Source organism: Electrona antarctica (genome assembly GCF_951216825.1).
Source record: "Electrona antarctica genome assembly, contig: scaffold_253, whole genome shotgun sequence".
Lineage (NCBI taxonomy): Eukaryota > Metazoa > Chordata > Actinopteri > Myctophiformes > Myctophidae > Electrona > Electrona antarctica.
The window spans coordinates 31938-43511 of NW_027638676.1; positions in this window are offsets into that span (position 1 = coordinate 31938).

Here is an 11574-nt window from a genome sequence, read left to right on the forward strand (position 1 = left end):
AGCCCCCCTGTCCCAGAGTTCGACCCGTCCGTCTAGTGTCCCGGACCTTGAGAAACGGGAAACAAAACCACGTCCACTTACCCAGGCTATTGTCCCGGACGCGACGATCTCACTCGATGAGGAGTCGATGCTCCTCTTCTCTTCCCCCGTTTCCTCTCCGACTAGATCCAAGCGGGCTCGCCCCTCTCCTGAGTCATCAGATACCGAGTCGTTCGGGTTAGGCTCTCCCTCTGACTCCTTGCTCTTAGAAAACTTAGGGGAGCTCCCCTCTGCCCAGGTACCGACTCCCAGTATCTCAGTAAAGCGGCTGGTTGATGCCTCTCTCCTACTAGAGGGAGGTCTACACAAACCGGTCACAATAGAAACCCCTCCTCCTCCGGCCGTGACACAATTGTCCACGACGTTATCCCTACGTACCATCCACCACCTAGGCAGTGCCAACAAAGACAAGTGGTCACTGGAACCAATACGCCCCACTATTTTACTGGGAGCCAGCAACATGAAGTGGCTTCCGGTTATCATGGACAACAGAGTCCAAGTAGAATGCTACCCAGGGGCTTCGATCGGTCACGCGATAGCGATGCTTCGCAAACTTCCCAGTACCTATCCGGAGGTTCGGCACCTGGTCCTGGCCTTTGGCCTTAACAATAGGCAAAACTTCACTGCCATCCTGTTCGAAAGGTGTTTACTCACCCTTAAGAAACTAGCGATCGAGAAGTTCCCAAAGGCTAAAGTCCTTTTCCCACTCATCAATTACTCCCGGAAGCTCCCTGTTGAGCAACACAGCAATATTCAGGCCATTAATGCCTTCCTCGGGGTCCATCCCTGTATCCCAGCCCTCCCGCTATCTGGTTTCGAGACGCAGCCGGATAACATCCATTGGACGCCGGAAACGGGAGCCCGCATATGGACTCTCTGGCAAGTCTACTTAGGTTGATAACGTGGCGCTTCCCCTCCTTACTTAATTTTAATTTGTATGGTTTCTATATTATTCGATTTATTTAATTAATTATTATTGTTTCGCTGTATTTTACCTTATTTTTTATTTTTATTTCATTCATTTTATTTTATTTCGTTTTATTTCACTTTATTTCATTACATTACACCTTATTTAATTCATTTTATTTCAGTTCGACCCTTCGACCCTCCAGCCTTAGAACCCTTTAGATTACCTCACCGTTATCCTCTTATTAAAAATAGGGGGACCATTCCTGATTCCATTTCATGTTAGTCCTCCGAGTAAGGAAGGCATCCTTGCCTTTCTACCCCACTATCCTCTTCCCCTGTCTCTTCCGGTCCAGAAGAAGCCGGCGAAACAGGGACCAGAGGGATGCATGAAAATCGTGCACCACATGTAAGAATTCCCTTATGTCCGTACCCTGAACATGGATGAGAAATTTTATTCCTAAGTCTGCGCCTTCCTCCTGGCACTCTGTCACTGTTGTTATGTGACCATTGTCATTCCTAACATCTTAACTATTGACGGGTTACGTTGTACATTCTAGGCCGACTACCCTGGATTATGGGTGTCTCTGCCACGCTCCTGTCGAAATCACAGTTTCAGCCCTATCTTAACAAATTCAATTTACCCAACCACACGGATAACTCATGTTGGATGTATTTCTCATCATTATTATTATTATTATGTTATTAGTGACTTGTGCTTATTATGATTATTATTATTGTCACTATTAGTTTTATCTGCCTTTCAGGCTTCACACTGAGTTCTTAAAATAACTCTTGCCATGAGTCCCGCGAAAGGCTGATATGTGTCGACAGCCAACCCTTCCTTTCCCATTGAACAACGTTTATACTAGGTTAGCCTTGTGGCAAATCAGGGTGCGGCTTTCCGACGGGTCCACTAGGGGTCACCGTGGGATGGTCTGACCCTTCCACTATATTAATTACTCTAGGTGGCTTCCCAGAATCTGCACTATCTGCATGTGTTACAGTGTTATTATTACTACTGTTTGCGTCATCCCTATGGTGTTTGACAAACTCCTTTCCCCAATTCCCTCTTGTGTCACAAGGCACCTTAGGACGGGAAGGCTCCACACGGTTGCACACATAGGATGAATCCTGCAGCGCCTGGACCCCTGCTCGTTCCAGGAGCGGCCCCAAAAGCGGCCGCAATGGACTGGGAACCCATGTCCTTTATTTCCCTGAATTGGCCAAAAGTGGTCCTATTTAGAATAGACCGGGCTATTCCTATATTGACATTTCTGGCGCTGGAACAGTTGGACCTCCTCGATTCCTTTCCGGCTGACCTCGCAAAACTACCGAGGCGCTCTGAGAGGCTGAGAAGACATGCTGAGTGGCTAAGGCGCTCCGAGAGCCTGGGAAAACATGAAACAATGCCAAAGCGCTCTGAGAAACGAAAAAAAGCCAAGTGTTAATGGGGTTGACCGTTGGACGGTTAAGTTCCACTGGAGCTGATTTAGGGGTTGACGTTTCCCCCTGGGGAGGAGCCGATCCATTGTTTTATTATCAGCATACCCCCTTTCTTGTTTTTGTGATTATTATATATATTTTTTCAATTTCCTCATTGTTTGTAGTGTGCGCGTGTGTGTTTGTGTGCATTTTCTTTATATAAAGAACCTTTAATATACAAACCTTCTGGATTCCTTGTTGTTTACAGATCCCTCCCTGGGACGGCTTAGTTCTTTTGACTCACTCCTGCTTATGTGTGTGTGGGTACTGAAACGTTTAAATTAGGACCCATGTATTGCTCCTTAACTGCAGTGGTGGAACCCCGGCCACTAGGGGCGCTGTGACCCCTCTGCGCGCTTACCTTAGCTTCTCTGGTTACGCAGAACAAGTAGTAGTGAGACTGGAGCGGGTCGCGCGTGAAGCTGTCTCCTAGATCGGTTGGTGAGTTTTTAACTTCTTTGTTCTCTGTACCTAACTAGGGGAATTACCATGTTATCTTTCATTGATGGTACATATAAGAGCAATCACATGGTGTCTTTTAAAGTCATTTGAGACGTTTTACTGTATGAGAACACTACTGTTATCCCTCCTCCACCCAGAGCAGGGGGTTTGTCTGGAGTTGTAGCGCTAGGATGCTAACATGCTGCTACGTCGAGGCAAAAGGTTCTTACCTTGGGTTGACAGCCGTGGGTTCATTTACATATATGACAATCTTTGAAAACATTCCTTTGTGCCTTTCCAAACATTATGGTGGTTTTTAGGGTGACTCAATACTTACCTTTTGTTCATGGGAAGTGCCAGGCACTCCTTCAATCGCTCTGATTTTAACTCAGCATGCGCTGGATTTTATTACCATGACAATAATATTACAATTGTAATTGTCAGAGGGACTTACCCTCTCGTTATTCTAGGATTGTGTGGAAAAAGCTTCATTTTTCTCAAGCTTAAGACGGCCTCATCTCACACTGAGTTCTACATTAGCTTGCCCTGCTGTGCCAACGGACATAGGCCTACCATGGTAGCATAGTGATAATTATATTACCCTGCTCTGACATAACAACAGGTCATAATTCTGTAGGGTGTAGGGTGCTAAAAAGTGCTAAAAAGGAGGAGGGTAGAGGTTACAATAACCAACAACCTATAACTTAGGCGTGTAGCACTGTTTTCATAACAAAGAGGAGTTCATGGTCGTCGTTAATGTCTGCTACAAAGGGGACTAAGGTAATTATGATTATCGACATGACATGATAGTAGGTTATTACTCTGTGGGCTCCTTTAGGAGGAGCTGAGGGGAGGATATAGTGGAGCGTTCCACTTACACATCTATAAAGGCGCCTTTTCTCTTATGTACAAATGAGTAGACATATGCAGGCAGGTGTCCTTCTTGCGATGAGGTTGCCTTCATCTCAGGTCATATAACTGGTAGGGCTCTGAGCGCTATTGTTACTGTCATTGTTGTCAATCACGATGCCCTGGATCGCAAACCTATGCTTCCCTTATAATCTCTTATATAGATTCCTTGCGCCCTTGCCTTGTCTCTAGTGGTCTTAATTCAGTCCCTTACGAATGGTTTCGCATCTGTTGGTCCACTTCAAGGTCATTTCACCTGCTAAAGACGGACCTCTGCTGACCTGGATCTGACGGACCCGGTCCACTGGTTCCTCCTCCTTCTGCTCCTCCTCCTCCTCCATCCCTACTCCCACTCCTACCATTCCTCTTCCTCCTCCTCCTCCTCCTCCCTCTCCCTTGAACTATCGGTTGGTGCTTAGGAGGTGAGTCCGCAGGGGTTTGTGGCGGTCGGTCCACTGTCGGAAGGGGTAAATGTTAGACTAGTGTTGTTGTGACACGGAGGCCTTCGGCCTCCGTGCCACGGTTAGGGTTAGGTTAGCCCTGTCACACATGCACACACACGCTGTGTCGCCACGGATACCGGTTGCCTAGGCTGTACTTAGATTGACTTTACCATCACTCACTCTAAACATAACCGCACGCAGGGGTGCTAATACAGTTCCTTTAACGGAATCTCCATTTAACCCCAAGGGTTTCTATTTGTGCTCCTCACGACTATACATACAGTGTTCATCATCGTTACAACGGTCTGCTACAAGGGCGACTATTACTAGGTTATTAACATGTACTGGAAGAGGAATGCATCGCTACCGTTACTGTTACACTTCATAGTGGGGAGTTGTTTCTCATCACCATTAATTTTATTACTGTTATTTTTATCATAATTTATAGTGACTGATGCTGGACATGATTACTGTTACTGTCACTATTGGGTTCACCTGCCCTTTAGGTTTCACACTGGGTTGTTTTTAGAACAACTGCCATGGGGTTAGTTCACCTTGGATAGTCTGACCTTCCCTTTAGCCTTGCTGCCTTCGTATGGGCTTCCATTATTAGTGGTCCTTCCAGACCTCAATCGTCCGTGTTAGTGGTCTCTTCAGACCTTACTGTACCTTGCTGCCCTTATATAGGTCCCCCTTTTAGTGGTCTCTTCAGACCTCAATCATCCGTGTTAGTGGTCTCTTCAGACCTCACCATATCTGGATCAGCCTAGACTCCACACTCGTTCCTGATGATGACCCCTTACATGTTATTATACTCTGTCACTTAGGACCGGGTTGGTGGGTTGGCCAGTAAAACACATGTGTAGCACAGTGCACTTACCCTATTTCCTATTCGAAATCCCTGGCCGGGCCTGTTTCTGGGTTGACCTAAATGGGGTTCCCGGCCTAGATTGCTGTCTCCGGAACCACTATGGGGTGTCTCTTCTGCTCAAAACCTAACCTGCCGAAGGCTGACATGTGTCGACAACCAACCCTTCCCTTCCCGGTTAATAACACTTGGACTAGTTTAGCATTGTGGCAAGTCAGGGTGCAGCTGTCATATAACTTGATAGGGCTTTTGAAAATGGCAGATCTACAAGCTCGTAGCGCGGCGCCCGGAGCGTTATTATTATTATTATTATTATTACTATTATTATTATTATTAGTACCATTATGTTCAATAACGATACTCTGGATGTCATACCCATGCTTCCCTAGCAATCTCTTATACAGATTCCTTGCGCCTTGTCTTATCTCTAGTTGTCTTAATGCAGTCCCTTACAAATGGTTTTGCATCTGTTGATCCACTTCAAGGTCATTGCACCTGCTAGGACGGACCTCTGCTGAATTGGATCTGACGGACCCTGTCCACTGGTTCCTCCTCCTCCTCCTTCTGCTCCTCCTTCTCCTCCTCCATCCCTACTCCCACTCCTACCATTCCTCTTCCTCCTCCTCCTCCTCCCTCTCCCTTGAACTATCGGTTGGTGCTTAGGAGGTGAGTCCGCAGGGGTTTGTGGCGATCGGTCCACTGTCAGAAGGGGTAAATGTTAGACTAGTGTTGTTGTGACACGGAGGCCTTCGGCCTCCGTGCCACGGTTAGGGTTAGGTTAGCCCTGTCACACATGCACACACACGCTGTGTCGCCACGGATACCGGTTGCCTAGGCTGTACTTAGATTGACTTTACCATCACTCACTCTAAACATAACCGCACGCAGGGGTGCTAATACAGTTCCTTTAACGGAATCTCCATTTAACCCCAAGGGTTTCTATATGTGCTCCTCACGACTATACATACAGTGTTCATCATCGTTACAACGGTCTGCTACAAGGGCGACTATTACTAGGTTATTAACATGTACTGGAAGAGGAATGCATCGCTACCGTTACTGTTACACTTCAAAGTGGGGAGGTTTTTCTCATCACCATTAACTTTATAACTGTTATTTTTATCATAATTTATAGTGACTGATGCTGGATATGATTACTGTTACTGTCACTATTGGGTTCACCTGCCCTTTAGGTTTCACACTGGGTTGTTTTTAGAACAACTGCCATGAGGTTAGTTCACCTTGGATAGTCTGACCTTCCCTTTAGCCTTGCTGCCTTCATATGGGCTTCCATTATTAGTGGTCCTTCCAGACCTCAATCGTCCGTGTTAGTGGTCTCTTCAGACCTTACTGTACCTTGCTGCCCTTATATAGGTCCCCCTTTTAGTGGTCTCTTCAGACCTCAATCATCCGTGTTAGTGGTCTCTTCAGACCTCACCATATCTGGATCAGCCTAGGCTCCACACTCGTTCCTGATGATGACCCCTTACATGTTATTATACTCTGTCACTTAGAACCGGGTTGGTGGGTTGGCCAGTAAAACACATGTGTAGCACAGTGCACTTACCCTATTTCCTATTCGAAATCCCTGGCCGGGCCTGTTTCTGGGTTGACCTAAATGGGGTTCCCGGCCTAGATTGCTGTCTCCGGAACCACTATGGGGTGTCTCTTCTGCTCAAAACCTAACCTGCCGAAGGCTGACATGTGTCGACAACCAACCCTTCCCTTCCCGGTTAATAACACTTGGATTAGTTTAGCATTGTGGCAAGTCAGGGTGCAGCTGTCATATAACTTGATAGGGCTTTTGAAAATGGCAGATCTACAAGCTCGTAGCGCGGCGCCCGGAGCGTTATTATTATTATTATTATTATTACTATTATTATTATTATTAGTACCATTATGTTCAATAACGATACTCTGGATGTCATACCCATGCTTCCCTAGCAATCTCTTATACAGATTCCTTGCGCCTTGTCTTATCTCTAGTTGTCTTAATGCAGTCCCTTACAAATGGTTTTGCATCTGTTGATCCACTTCAAGGTCATTGCACCTGCTAGGACGGACCTCTGCTGAATTGGATCTGACGGACCCTGTCCACTGGTTCCTCCTCCTCCTCCTTCTGCTCCTCCTTCTCCTCCTCCATCCCTACTCCCACTCCTACCATTCCTCTTCCTCCTCCTCCTCCTCCCTCTCCCTTGAACTATCGGTTGGTGCTTAGGAGGTGAGTCCGCAGGGGTTTGTGGCGATCGGTCCACTGTCAGAAGGGGTAAATGTTAGACTAGTGTTGTTGTGACACGGAGGCCTTCGGCCTCCGTGCCACGGTTAGGGTTAGGTTAGCCCTGTCACACATGCACACACACGCTGTGTCGCCACGGATACCGGTTGCCTAGGCTGTACTTAGATTGACTTTACCATCACTCACTCTAAACATAACCGCACGCAGGGGTGCTAATACAGTTCCTTTAACGGAATCTCCATTTAACCCCAAGGGTTTCTATATGTGCTCCTCACGACTATACATACAGTGTTCATCATCGTTACAACGGTCTGCTACAAGGGCGACTATTACTAGGTTATTTACATGTACTGGAAGAGGAATGCATCGCTACCGTTACTGTTACACTTCAAAGTGGGGAGGTTTTTCTCATCACCATTAACTTTATAACTGTTATTTTTATCATAATTTATAGTGACTGATGCTGGATATGATTACTGTTACTGTCACTATTGGGTTCACCTGCCCTTTAGGTTTCACACTGGGTTGTTTTTAGAACAACTGCCATGAGGTTAGTTCACCTTGGATAGTCTGACCTTCCCTTTAGCCTTGCTGCCTTCATATGGGCTTCCATTATTAGTGGTCCTTCCAGACCTCAATCGTCCGTGTTAGTGGTCTCTTCAGACCTTACTGTACCTTGCTGCCCTTATATAGGTCCCCCTTTTAGTGGTCTCTTCAGACCTCAATCATCCGTGTTAGTGGTCTCTTCAGACCTCACCATATCTGGATCAGCCTAGGCTCCACACTCGTTCCTGATGATGACCCCTTACATGTTATTATACTCTGTCACTTAGAACCGGGTTGGTGGGTTGGCCAGTAAAACACATGTGTAGCACAGTGCACTTACCCTATTTCCTATTCGAAATCCCTGGCCGGGCCTGTTTCTGGGTTGACCTAAATGGGGTTCCCGGCCTAGATTGCTGTCTCCGGAACCACTATGGGGTGTCTCTTCTGCTCAAAACCTAACCTGCCGAAGGCTGACATGTGTCGACAACCAACCCTTCCCTTCCCGGTTAATAACACTTGGACTAGTTTAGCATTGTGGCAAGTCAGGGTGCAGCTGTCATATAACTTGATAGGGCTTTTGAAAATGGCAGATCTACAAGCTCGTAGCGCGGCACCCGGAGCGTTATTATTATTATTATTATTATTACTATTATTATTATTATTAGTACCATTATGTTCAATAACGATACTCTGGATGTCATACCCATGCTTCCCTAGCAATCTCTTATACAGATTCCTTGCGCCTTGTCTTATCTCTAGTTGTCTTAATGCAGTCCCTTACAAATGGTTTTGCATCTGTTGATCCACTTCAAGGTCATTGCACCTGCTAGGACGGACCTCTGCTGAATTGGATCTGACGGACCTTGTCCACTGGTTCCTCCTCCTCCTTCTGCTCCTCCTTCTCCTCCTCCATCCCTACTCCTTCTGCTACTCTTCCCCCTCCTCCTCCCTTGAACTATTGGTTGGTGCTTGGGAGGTGAGTCCGCAGGGCTTTATGGCGGTCGGTCCACTGTCAGAGGGGTTAAATGTTAGACTATTGTTTTTGTGACACGGAGGCCTTCGGCCTCCGTGCCACGGTTAGGGTTAGGTTAGCCCTGTCACACGCGCACACACGCGCTGTGTCGCCACGGATACCGATTGACTTTACCAATCACTTACTCTAAACATAACCGCACGCAGGGGTGCTGATACAGTTCCTTAACGGAATCTCCATTCAACCCCAAGGGTTTCTATATGTGCTCCTCACGAATATATAGAAAGTGTTCACCATCGTTACAATGGTCTGCTATAAAGGCGACTATTACTAGATTATTAACATGTATTATAGGAGGAATGCACCGCTACCAGTACTGTTACATGTTAAAATGGGGAAGTGTTTGTACATATGGTATAACTTCCATCTGAATCCTGTTCCTTTTCTAATCATATATACTGCCCTCTGTCAGAACTCTCTTATTCAAACCTACTCACCTGTGAACTCAATTTTTTATGAATATTACTACTTGGCACGTTAGGAAAGAAAGGTTAACATTCCATTAGGGATTCATCTCGTGTGTAATGGTTTATCCTTCCTCAAATAGCATCTTGCTCTCGCGATTGCCTCGTCTTCTCCCTTCAAATCACAACTGCCAAAATATGTCGGATTGAACTTGGAAAACACACCTAGGGTTCAGGTACCGCCCTGGGTGGGCCAGCTCAAACATGAAGGGTCAGGGTGTCTAGATTTCAGGCCAGAAACACCTCAGTATTCCCTTCTTGAGCCGATCTACTGACGATGTTATTCCAAAATTGTCATCTCATCTGACCTTATAATGGTCTGGTGACTCTATTTCCATGGAACCACGTTTAAAATTAGGTTTCTCTGTCAGACAATAGCTTCGTTCTCTACCCCCATGGATATAGAGTTAGCCAGTTCCCTTCTATAAGTATAAATCTTTAGGGTCTCCTACTGGATAGGACGCTATATATATCCTCTTGCGGGACTGTAGTGATCATACTTACCTGGCACTTTGACTGGTTGTGAATGTGGCTGTTTTCCCTGGAACAACGAATGTGATGTAGTGAGGTGGTTCATTGTATTATTACGTCACTGAGTAACATCAAATACTACTGTTTGGATCAGTTTGTTATAATCTGTAGTATATATATTGAACCCAGAGTGGCATAAATCACTGGACTATGTTCCACCTTACTCCTCCTTCATATATCTCTCCCTTTTTGGGTTAAAAAAACTCTCCTCCTTCCTTCCCCCTGTAAGTTTTTCTTTTATTCCAGACATATTGGACAGATATGGAGGACCGCTCTCATACACCAGGGAGGAGAACTCGTTCTCCAGAATGGGATCGCGCACGTCACGGGGACGACTACCCTCCGAATAGGTGGAGGTCATGGTCCAGGGCTCCAAGCCCGCCGGTTAACTATCATGGGAACCGGGATGACTCGGGCTATAATCATGAAAGGAATTGGTCCCCCTACCCCTACCCCAACCAACCTCCGCCTAATTGGCAAAATACCCCTTTTAGGCCTTACCCTCGCGGTAACTACAGGCCCCGTGGGGGACAATATTCTCAAACCCCTGGTAGGTCTTCGCGTGAGGATCGTCCTCTTTATTTCCAACCCAAACGCGTCAAATTCGGACCAGCGTCTTCTACCTTCACTCCTGGTGCGGCAAAGTCTCAGGGGACTCCGACAGGCTCCACTGGAATTAATAACCCAGTTAACCCCATGACCCCAGGTGGTCTGGGGGTCCCGTTAGCATGTGCCCAGTCAACGCCCACGGCCAGCTCCGCCACCGCTTCGAGCACCTTAGTTCATGATAAACCGCCAAAAGGAGACACCGTTACCATGGCCGACTTCATTAAAAAAGGTCACTATTTAAATGATGTGACTCGGTTCACAAAGGAGGGCATTCTGCCGGATGGTTATGCGCTTAAACTCCAGGAACTGACCAAGGACTTTAGGCCTCCGGATGCACTTATTGCAACGCATGGCAAGCTCACCAAGGCGGCGGAATTGTGGATGAAAAGCTGTTATTCCATTTTGGAGCAGCACTACGAGGAGAAACTAACCTCGCTTTTACTCTTACTAGAAGGTAAGATCTGTGAAAATCCACAGAAGACCTGGTTAGCAGGTGGTAGATTGGCGGAAGCTAGCATCAGAGGAGGTCTTAGAACCCCTGTGATGACCTCTCTCAAGAAGAGAATTCCGGACTCCTTTTGGATCCAGGACGCCCCTCAGGGGCGCTGGACAGCCCCCCTGTCCCAGAGTTCGACCCGTCCGTCTAGTGTCCCGGACCTTGAGAAACGGGAAACAAAACCACGTCCACTTACCCAGGCTATTGTCCCGGACGCGATGATCTCACTCGATGAGGAGTCGATGCTCCTCTTCTCTTCCCCCGTTTCCTCTCCGACTAGATCCAAGCGGGCTCGCCCCTCTCCTGAGTCATCAGATACCGAGTCGTTCGGGTTAGGCTCTCCCTCTGACTCCTTGCTCTTAGAAAACTTAGGGGAGCTCCCCTCTGCCCAGGTACCGACTCCCAGTATCTCAGTAAAGCGGCTGGTTGATGCCTCTCTCCTACTAGAGGGAGGTCTACACAAACCGGTCACAATAGAAACCCCTCCTCCTCCGGCCGTGACACAATTGTCCACGACGTTATCCCTACGTACCATCCACCACCTAGGCAGTGCCAACAAAGACAAGTG